Source organism: Arachis duranensis, chromosome 3 (genome assembly GCF_000817695.3).
Source record: "Arachis duranensis cultivar V14167 chromosome 3, aradu.V14167.gnm2.J7QH, whole genome shotgun sequence".
Classification (NCBI taxonomy): domain Eukaryota; kingdom Viridiplantae; phylum Streptophyta; class Magnoliopsida; order Fabales; family Fabaceae; genus Arachis; species Arachis duranensis.
Window position 1 is genome coordinate 96,648,843 of NC_029774.3, and position 11,319 is coordinate 96,660,161.

Below are 11,319 nucleotides of genomic sequence, written 5' to 3' on the forward strand. Positions count from 1 at the left end.
TGGTAAAGGTTGAAGACCATTACATCCCTGCTGATTTCATAGTCCTAGAGACTGGGAAGTGCATGGATGAATCCATCATCCTTGGTAGACCCTTTCTAGTCACAGCAAAGGCTGTGATTGATGTTGACAGAGGAGAATTGATCATTCAAGTGAATGAAGAATCCCTTGTGTTTAAGGCTCAAGGATATCCCTCTGTAACCATGGAGAGGAAGCATGAAAAACTTCTCTCAAAACAGAGTCAAACAGAGCCCCCACAGTCAAACTATAAGTTTGGTGTTGGGAGGCCACAACCAAATTCTAAGTTTGGTGTTGAACCCCCACATTCAAACTCTAAGTTTGGGGTTGGGAGGTTCCAACATTGCTCTGAGTATCTGTGAGGCTCCATGAGAGCCAACTATCAAGCTACTAACATTAAAGAAGCGCTTGTTGGGAGGCAACCCAATGTTATATTTATCTATTTTCCTTTGTTATTTTATATAGGTTGATGATCATGGGAAGTAACAAAATCAATTGAAAAAGAAAAAACAGCATGAAAAACAGAAAGAAAAACAGCACACCCTGGAGGAAAAACTTGCTGGCGTTTAAACGCCAGTAAGGGCAGCAAATGGGCGTTTAACGCCCAGTCTGGCACCATTCTGGGCGTTTAACGCCAGAAAGGGGCACCAGACTGGCGTTAAACGCCAGGAAGGGGCAAGAAGCTGGCGTTAAATGCCAGAAATGGGCACCAGCCCGACGTTTAACGCCAGAATTGGCAGAAGGAGCATTTTTGCTCGCCACTTGGTGCATGGATGAATTTTCTTTGACACCTCAGGATCTGTGGACCCCACAGCATCCCCACCTACCCCACCACTCTCTCTCTTTTTCATTCATTCACCAATCACCTCAACACCTCTTCACACTTAATCGATCATAACTTCAGCTACATAAGTCCAAATAAAGCGGTTCTAGTTGCGTTGGAAAGCTAACATTTGGGGCTTTGAAAAGATATAAGATTTGTTATTGTTTCCTGGCATTTAAGGATGCGTACACGTGATGTACGCATACACATCGATGCTCGAATATGACTCACTAAAGGCAACTCGTGGCCAGTGATTTCTGAAACATTTTGGGCCCAATCCAACTCATTTCTGATGCTATTTAACCTGAGAATTGAAGAGAGATGAGGCAATTAGTTAGATAGTTAGTTTTAGTTGAGTTTTATTAGGCTTTAGTTAGTTTCTAGTGAGAGAAGTTCTCTCTTCTCTCTAGAATTAGGATTAGGATTAGGTTTAATTCTTCTCTAGATCTAGGTTTAATTCATGCTTTGATTTACTTTTTCTTTACAATTTCTTGTTCCTCTACTTCTCCTCTCTCTAATTTTATACTTTACTCCTTGTAATTCTTTACTTTTATGTTGATGCACTCTTGTTTCTTCTATTTCTCTTTTAATGCAATTTATGATTTATGTTCCTTTATTGTTGATTTGATTTGTTGATTGTTAATTTCTTGCTATTAGTAATTATAGATTTACTTTTCTTCCAATTTTATCTTGCTTTCCTTTGATACCTTCCAAGTGTTTGATTAAATGCTTGAAAAGATGTTAGAATATAATTTTCTCATCTTGGCTTAAGTAAAGTAATTGATGACACTTGAGTTATCAAACTCTCTTGTTGATTGATAATTAGAGATTGCTAATTTACTTGAATGCCACTAAACAAGTCTTTCCTTAGGAATTGGCTAGGACTTGGGGAATCAAGTTAATTCATCCACTTGACTTTTCTCAATGGTTAGAGGTTAACCAAGTGGTAGCAATGAAGAATTCTCATCACAATTGATAAGGATAGCTAGGATAGAACTTCTAGTTCTCATACCTTGCCAAGAGCTTTGTTAGTTGTTAGTCTATTTCCTTTGCCATTTATAATTCTTGTCTATTATCTCAAAAACCCCAAACATACTTCATAACCATTAACAAGAACATTTTATTGCAATTCCTAAGGAGAATGACCCAAGGTTTAAATACTTCGGTTTATATTTTTAGGGGTTTGTTACTTGTGATAACTAAATTTTTGTATGAAAGAATTATTGTTGGTTTAAAAACTATACTTACAACGAGAATTTATTGTAAATTTTTAGATCACGCAAAAATCCATTCATCAATTAGTGCATATTATAGTATAATTTGAAACTAAATTAATTCACAAAAGAAATTCAGTTGATATTAAATTAATATTATTTTCGTCAATCATATATTCTTTCTAAAATGTTCAGACAAATTTAAATAATGTCTTGATTTTATTTTTAAAAAACTATACTATAAGATCACCAAGATGATAAGCGCTTTGCTTTTTTAATCAATGGTGTTGAGTTTAAGTTTAAGTTTTATTATCCGTATCTGTTTAGTTATTTTTATATTTAAAATAAAAGATATATTGTTTTTTTTTTTTAAATAAAAGATATAGTTTTATTTAAGTTAAAAAATAAATGGGCTTTTATTACTTCATGACCTTTATACCAAGCATACAAAAGCCAATAAAGTTTTAGAGAAATATTGAGTAGTGAACAAATTATTTTTGTAACTAAATTTATTTAGGTTTTTTTATGCGTCTTTTTTCTTTCTCTTTCTTTAGCTAAAATTTTTAATTATTAATCCTTAAATTGTTGGATCAACTTAATTAGTTGAACTTGATTATTACTAAAATAATTTAATCATATAATATCACCGAAAATTTTATTATGATATAGTTTAAGATTTATCACTACACTAAATTAAATGAATAGCACACTTATTTTATGACCCTTATTTAAATAATCGTTATTAAATAAAATAGTGACACTTATTTATATAATTTTTTTAGCGTCACTAAAAATTTAAGTGTTCTAGTAATAAGAAACATAGCAATTTATTCGTTTTTCACTTTTTTTTCTTTTTTATTTTCTATTTCTGAGAACCATTTCTATTTTTCAAAATGAAATTGAATCGGTGCTTGTTAAACGGCACTGTTCGTGAATCACTATCTCTGAACTCAAGCAAAGTTCAAAATCACTAAACCAAAACCCTAGGTTCTCCCTGCAACGATTCTGAGACAGTGCCGCCCCCGTCCGTGCTGTCGACGCCTCCGTGTCCTCTCTTGTAGCCCAGGCCCTCTCTTGTAGCTCGGCGTCCTCCTTCCCGCTGTCCCCGTTCTCCCTGGCTTCTCTGTTCGAGGTTGGAGTAGCTTGCCACCGTGTCGCCGGTCGCCGGTCGCCGTTCGTGTCTCCACCGAAGGTTAGTGGCTAGAAGATTTCGAATCTTTTGCCATCGCTCCGAGGTCAATCTTTCCTCTATTACTCTTCTTCCATTTCGAAAGATCTGTGCATGTTCAATTAATGTTTCAAAACGCCTACTCTTCTGTTACCTAGGGTTTGGATAATCTGACGTACATAAGAAACTATAGGCAAACAGAAAAAGAAAAGAGAGCAAGATCTGGTTGTCTAGGTTTGAGTTACTTTGAGTGTTGTGTTCAACTAAAGATCTGAAATCTTGTATTGTTTATTTTATTTTCTTTTTAAAGTATTAGATTAGCATCAAATTTGTGTGTAGTTGTACTGAGTTTCTGTTACTGCGTCATTGTCATGCTTTTGAAGTGTTTCAATTTGCTTTTATTGCTGGTTATAGATCTCTGATGGCTTGTCAAGGGGAAAGAAACTGGACAAAATGGAAAAATTGGTAAAAACAGTGGGTAAATCGTCGTTAATCGGTTACTATTTGATTTGATTATGTCATTTAGTATTTGGAGCATTTTTATTTGAAAGTAAAACTCTTTTGTGCAGGTAAATAAGCTGTGGAAAACAAATATGAGACATCAAGATTCGTCTCAGGTTCTGAACAAAGATATTATATATCATTTTGTTCCCTGTCTTGTGTATTGCAGAATGTAGGAGTTCTCTATCTCTCTTTTCTGCATTTTTTTACTGTTGTTTCCTGCATGCCATTTAAATGCATTCCACTTTTTCTTTGATGCTAACCATAATAATAATGAATCATACTATAAATAACATTTTACCAATACTGATTGGAAATTGCTAGAATTGGATAAATTGGTAAAATGAGGCACAAACCATTAACACTCTTGAATTTGGTCTATGGAGAATGAAGTTGACTACTCATCCCAGTATTTCAAACTCATATTATTGATCCTGAATGTTGATTTACTGAGATCAAAGTAGTGGGTTTAAAATTAGAAATAAAAACCTTCTACTTACATAAAATCCTAAGTGCCTCTTTTTTGTTCAAAAAAATTCCATGTAAACTAAATTACTAAATTGTTGCCTGTATGTCTAGGGAGGAATTGAGGAAATGGTTTCTTTCTTTGGAATCTGCACTCTTTCACCACTGATTTTGTAATCAAACTGCTGAAGCTCAGGTAGTATCTACCTACACGTCATGGTTTTATATTTCAAGTATGGTATTTACTTATCATTTACATTGCTTATAAGTGCACATCGGGCCATCATGGAAGAATTTGACCTTCCTTGCAAGGCTATAAGCAATGTAGAATTTGAGGTAACGTTCTTGTTGCTCTTGTATTCAAAATTGTTATCCAAATTGAATTAAGTAGCCACAGGTGCCACTTATTGCCTAATAATTAGAATCTTTCAATTTTCAAAGCTTGAAAGAAAAATTGGGACAAATTGCACGTTCTATTGGTCATAACCTATCTTTATCCACTAGTAAGATTGCTTTAACTCTTTTCAACAGAATTATGTGCATGCTCAATACTGTATAGTGAATTAAACCTTGCTAAGAATATGCGAATCCACTACCAATGTGAATCCACTACCAATGTGGCCATTCTTAAAGTGGTTTATTTGTACTACCACTCTGTTCTAAAGAAATAATATCGTCAATTTTTAAAAGTTGTCGTTTGTTTTTCTAGTTGAATTTTACAAGTTATTTCGTGTTTTTTGTTGGTTTATTTAAAACTAATTGCCCATGCTTTTTCTTTTATTGATGATGGTGTGTTTCATCATGTTAGCTTTGCATATTTTGCAACTTTGATGTTAATTGATCTTTTTTCTTACATGTGGATATTTGTTACTAGCTCCATATCATTCTTCTAAAGCTACATAGTTCGAGATACACAAGTGCTTTTCCAAGGATAATGTTGGGGCGCAAAAATGTCTTGGATGAGGCTCGATTTTAGTATCAAACCAATGAAGCAAATCAACTGCAGTTGTTTGGGAATAGTGAGTTTTCGCGTTCCTTTTTTCATGGAATAATGGAAGTAGCTACTGACCCTGACTATAGGTTCGATCTAGCCATGCAGCCTGGGAGATTAGAGGTTGCAAAGGTAAGTTAAAAAATTTTCATGTGCCTGAAATAAGATAGCCTTTGACTTATAAAAGTTTTATAATGTAACTTACTAATTACTTTCTTGTTTCACTTTAGATTATGAGAACTGCTTATCCTTTTTTCTCCTCTTTGATCAGAGAATTGCCACGGAAGTACAGATTGAGTCTAAATGGAAGCAGTTGGGAGAATTATCCATGTCTACTGGAAAGGTGTTTTTCTTTATAGATGCTGATCATAGTAGGATTTTAAATATTAATTGTTATTGTCACTGTCAGTAATGATCCAGGGGCTTTGATGTTGATCATTCTTCTTAACTAATGTATTCTAGCATGGTTTAATTTCATCTTTATTAGCATGTTTATTTACTGCATTTCATGATTTCTTATAAAATTGTTATTAGCAATATTCTCCAAATGCATTCTAATCATTGCATTATCTCATTTGCAGAGGACAAGAGTTGTTTGTGAAGCAATTGTTGAAGCTGGATACTATTAAGGTTGAAGGTAAAACGAAATTGCAGAGAAAAGTTGAGGATTAAGTTACAAGTACAATTGTTAGCTTTATATGTTTGGATTAAGTTAGGATTTTTTGAATTTAGATTTTATGGAGTACGACTATGTAAAACTTGTAGAATTCAACTTTTAAAATATATTATTTCTAATTTGTAAAACTTGTGTGATTGAGTTTAAATTTGTTGAAATATAATGCCATCTATTATTTTGTTGGTAGACATATAAATTATTATTTATAATAGAAATAATTTTTGCAATAATTAATAAAAGAAAGCATTGATGCTGGAGAGATTATGACAGTTTAAAACAGTCACTAAATAAAGGAAAAAACTGTCACAGAAACTAGTAATTTAGTTACGGTTTTAAATAAAAAAAACCGTCACTAAAAATATTGTGATAGTTTAAATAATAACTAAATATACCTAAAAACTGTCATAAGAAATAGTAATTTAGTGACGGTTTAAAATAGTTATGAAATATAAGAAAAACTATCACACGAATTAGTAATTTAACGACAGTTTCAAAACGTCGCAAAAATACATCATAAAAAACACCTTTACAAGTGTTGCAAATTAGTGACGGTTTTATACTTCAAAAACCGTCACAAACAATTTAGCGACACTTCTTACCAATGGTGGTCCAAAATCATCACTATGTCAGCTGGCAACGCTAAATCTGTGACGCTTTTTTTAACCGTCGCAAAATCATTAGTGACAGTTAAAACTGTCGCCAAACATTAGAAAAAAACTGTTGCCAAAATGCTGTTTTGTTGTAGTGTATTTTTAAATTTTAAATTATAAACAATCGTTATATATATTTTGTTAAAGAGAAATGAATTTCATTATGAACCTTAAGAAGTTAATTTTGCATTCGAATTCAAAAAAAAAAGTAAATAATAGAGATAAAAATAAGAATATATATTTTATAAATAGAAAAAATAAGAGTAGAAGTGTAGAACTAAACTATTTCTTAAAGAAAGAAAATAATATGTTATCTAAATTTTTTTATTTTATTATATTTTATATATTTTAAAATTAATATTTTATTTTTTCATTATAGTTTGGTGATATTTAAATTATAAGATATAAACTTATGACTATTTTTTGTCAAGTTGAATTTTCTTAAAATTATACTTTTTAGAATGATATTATTCATGCAACAAATTTTATATAGTAAACAATTTATATTCTTGTATGTCAAACATAATTTCTACGCGTTAATTTTATTTTATAAAAATTCAAGAATCAAATTAAAAAACAAAGTTCTTTTTTATTATTATAATTTTGATTATTTTATTAATATTTTTTATTTCTTTCTTTTAAATTATTAAATATTTTGAAATAGAAATAAATAAATATTCTATTTTAGAATAGAACGAAAAAATAGAAATATTTAAAAACTAGAAATAAAAAAATAATTTAAATTTTTTTGAATTATTTTACTCAACTTACGAGTTTCTCAAAAAATTTATTAATTTTGAATCATAAAATGGATAATTGTCATAGATGATTATAACTGTCATACCTCTATCCTATGTTTTATTTCATTTCTTTGGCAATAATAAAAAAAACTTTTTGAATTATGAGGAAAAGAAAAAGAATTCAATACATAAACGTAGCATTTAAAGAATATTTTTTATTAATCTTATTTTTCAATTATTTAATCTCCTTGTCTTACCAAGTTTCATATTAGTTAGATTAGTAAACAAATAAAAAAAGAGTAAATTACTAAAAGAATGAATAAAAAAGATAATAATATATGTATATGAAGAAATTCTTCCATTCCCAATATATTTTATAGACTCTCCCACAAAAAAAAAAAAACTTAAAGATACCAATTCCAAAGCATCAATTACTTGTCTATCAATATAATGATTTATTTTAGCTAATTCTTTTTTATTTGTAATGAAAAAACTTCCATAAAAATCATCTAGATAACCACAATTAGATGACCAATCATATATAGCATTGATTATTTTTTGTAAAATTTTTTTTATGAACATTTTTTTAAATATATTTTTTAAGTTCAAATTTTCTAAAACCAAATAAACAGGCTTATAGATAAAAGATGCTATAAATATTTTGAGAAAAGACAGACTCACCGAAAATGTTGCATTTGTTAAAAATTCAAACTAATCGAAAAAATTTAAAAAATTTTGATGCAACAGATTTATAGAAGGGATTAACAACTTGGATAATATATCCAAATTTGTTCTTTCTTGGCTAAAAAAGATTCCTATTACTCCAAACAACAAGGTAAATAATACTAATATAAACATAGAAAAAAGCATAATTATTAATAAAAATAAAATAAGCTTTGAGGTATTGTGGCCAGAGCTTGACTAGTATCTTCGAAGGACATAGGGCTCATAAAAAAGGACTTATCGATGAGAGATATTGGTTCGATCGACAAAATTTATCGAAAGAAGAGAGGTTATCAAAAAGGGGTGAAAATCAACAAGTGAAGACAATTGATGGCAGTTATTAACATAATCTAAAGTGCGGGAACGGTTATCTAAGAACTAACGCACATGAAAAATACATTAGGATTTGATTGGTTAAGGAGTCTTATAAATAGTTGAAGATTTGAAGGAACAAAGGGTTGGAATTCAGTTTTTAAAAAATACTCTCGCACACTCACGTTCCAGCAAATTTCTGAGTCTGCCAAGAGCTTTCTTTTCTATAGAATTCCTTCCATGTCTTTTACTTTTTTTTAAATTTCTTGTAATTTTTTTCTTTTTGCAAATTTATATTTTCAGCAAAGTTGTTCTTTTCATTTTCTTTAGAGTTTCTAAACTTTGTATTTGAATTCAAAGTCCTTCAATCTTGTCAAAGGTAGTTTATTGTTTTTTTTTTAATTCAAAAGTCACTTCTTTTGTTTTCAGCCATTTTTAAAACTGTCCCACCGAGCGTGTCAATTTGTTATGTAGATTTTTCACAAATCTAGTTTAGTTCGATATCTAGTGATCAGGGAACGAAACCTATTCCTCTTGTCGGTACCAGTTTTCAAAAGTGCATCAAAGATCTTTTTACTTGGTTAAAATGACAAAAGAAAATCTGAAATGTAAAGAAAGATAACTACCTTTGATGCATTTTCAAAAACTGGTACCAACAAAATGAGTAAGTTTCACTCCCAGATCATTAGATATCAAACCAAACTAGATTAGCAAAAAATCTTCATAACAAATTAACACGCCCGGTGGGACAGTTTTGGAAATCAAGTATGTCAAAAGGTTTTTGTAATGATCTAGTGTATGCAACTTAGAAGTGGAAGAATTGTACATTTGGAAGACAAAGTTTTTAATACTAATGGTGGGTCATTTGCAAATGATAATGTTCCTATAGCGAACAAACCTCGGCGAAGATGACGTCGCATTCGGAAGGTAGTATGTTGGGAGAGAATGCGATGGTTACTAATCTCCCAGTTGGTGCAAAACTTACAACCACAAACTAACCAACAAGTGCACCGCGTCGTACCAAGTAATACCTCAGTTGAGTGAGGGTCGATCCCACGAGGATTGATGGATCAAGCAACAATAATTGAGTGATTGCTTAGTCAGACAAATAGAAAATAATGTTTGAGTGTTCAAAAGTATTAAACTGTAATTTAGAGAATTAGAAAGCAAGCAATAAATTAAGGTGAAAACAATATGAAGAAGGCAGTTAAGGCTTCAGAGTTATCTATTTTCCGGATTGACTTTTCTTATTAATTTATTTTAATCATGCAAGATTTAATTCATGGCAAACTATATGTGATAAGACCCTAATTCCATAGACCTTTCTAGTCTCCTCTAATTCTCATCAACTGCCAATTCTTTGGTCAATTAATTTCAATGAGAGGGTGAAATTCAATTCTAGTTTATATGCCACAGGAATCCTAATTATCAAAATATAAGAGGATTATATGTCACGTATCCCGTTAAATCCAGATAATTAGAAGTTAGGAGAAATTGTTTTCAAGCTGTTGTACAAGTAAAGAGCTTTTCCAAGTTATACAAGAATTCAATTAAAAAGAGGGTCATACTTCCGTTCCACCCAAATTCATAAGATAAAGAACGAAAATAAGTCTTGAAATATAAATCAAAACATGAATTAAAATAGAAAAATAATAGTATCAATCCATACAATAGATAGAGCTCCTAACCTTAATAGTGTAGGTTTAGTTGCTCATGATTCAGAGAGAAAATAAAGATTCAGGTAAACTGTAAAGTGCGGAATGTAAATAGAATAGAATAATATTATCTTTTATATCTAATCCTAATTAATTTAAAATCTAATTTCTAAAATTAAAATAATACCTTTTCCTATTTTAAAATTTAAATTTAAATCAGAATTAATTAAATAATTCGCGCCTTGTAACGTGGGGACCATTTGGCTTCACTAGATCCGTGCCTAACTTGGCAGGGAGCTATGCCTTACTTGAGTGCCAAAATGGGCCCAGAAATCGCCCCCAGTGTTTTCTGTGTTTTCTGCATGTGGTGCATGTCACGCGTACACGTCAGTCACGCGTACGCGTCGATGGTCTTCTTCGGGGGTCACGCGTACGCTCAGGTATGCACATGCATCGTTGTGCAAATCTCCAAATCACGCGTGCGCGTTAGGTATGCGCATGCGTCGCTATGCAACTTTCCAAATTACACGCACGCGCCAGGTACGCGCATGCGTCGCTCCTCGCTGGTCATCTCCTTTAATTCTTGTGCTCCAAATCCAGCCAAATGCTACCTAAAATAAACAGAATTGCACAAGACTCAAAGTAGCATCCGTAGTGGCTAAAAGATAATTAATTCTTGATTAAACTCAAATATTTAAATGAAAATTCACTTGGAAAAGATAGGAAAGATGCTCACTAGTGGACGAAATTGTGATACAAGAGTTCCAGGCACTGTTAGAGAAGCTCACAACTCCATTCAACTTAACCAGTAAGTGTACTGGGTCATCCAAGTAATACCATATGTGAGTAAGGGTCGATCCCACAGAGATTGTTGGTATGAAGCAAGCTATGGTCACCTTGTAAATCTCAGTTAGGCAGATTAAATGTTTATGGATTTCGAAAATTAATAATAAATAAAAAATAAAAAAGAGATAGAAATACTTATGTAAATCAATAGTGGGAATTTCAGATAGGCGTATGGAGATGATGTGCTCCTCTCGAATCTCTACCTTCTTCTTACATTCATCCAATCCTTCTTATTCCTTTCCATGGCAAGCTGTATGTAGGGCATCACCATCATCAATGGCTACTTTTAATCCTCTTGGAAAAATGGTCCTATGCGCTGTCACTGCATGGCTAATCGTCTGGAGGCATCACCCATGTTGATAGCTACATCCCATCCTCTTAGTGAAAATGGTCCAAATGCTCTGTCACAGCACGGCTAATCATATATCGGTTCTCAATCAGGTTGGAGTAGAATCCATTGATTCTTTTGCGTTTGTCATCACGCCCAGCCTTCAGGAGTTTGAAGCTCGTCACAGTCATTCAATACCGGAATCCTACTCG

The 11,319-nt window shown here is 32.0% G+C and overlaps 1 long non-coding RNA gene across 9 annotated transcripts; it reads left to right on the forward strand.

The window, feature by feature from the left end:
* Positions 1-2,948: 2,948 nt before the first annotated feature.
* LOC107479803 (uncharacterized) lies at positions 2,949-5,986 on the forward strand. Of its 9 annotated transcripts, none has more exons than XR_002372546.2 (7): positions 2,956-3,244; positions 3,635-3,698; positions 3,790-3,893; positions 4,301-4,689; positions 5,061-5,309; positions 5,449-5,520; positions 5,759-5,986. It is a non-coding gene; the product is annotated as an uncharacterized LOC107479803 (long non-coding RNA). The 9 variants fall into 9 exon arrangements; XR_002372550.2 differs by having other exon boundaries at positions 4,301-4,522; XR_002372547.2 differs by having other exon boundaries at positions 2,949-3,287; positions 3,635-3,694; positions 4,301-5,309.
* Positions 5,987-11,319: the final 5,333 nt, after the last annotated feature.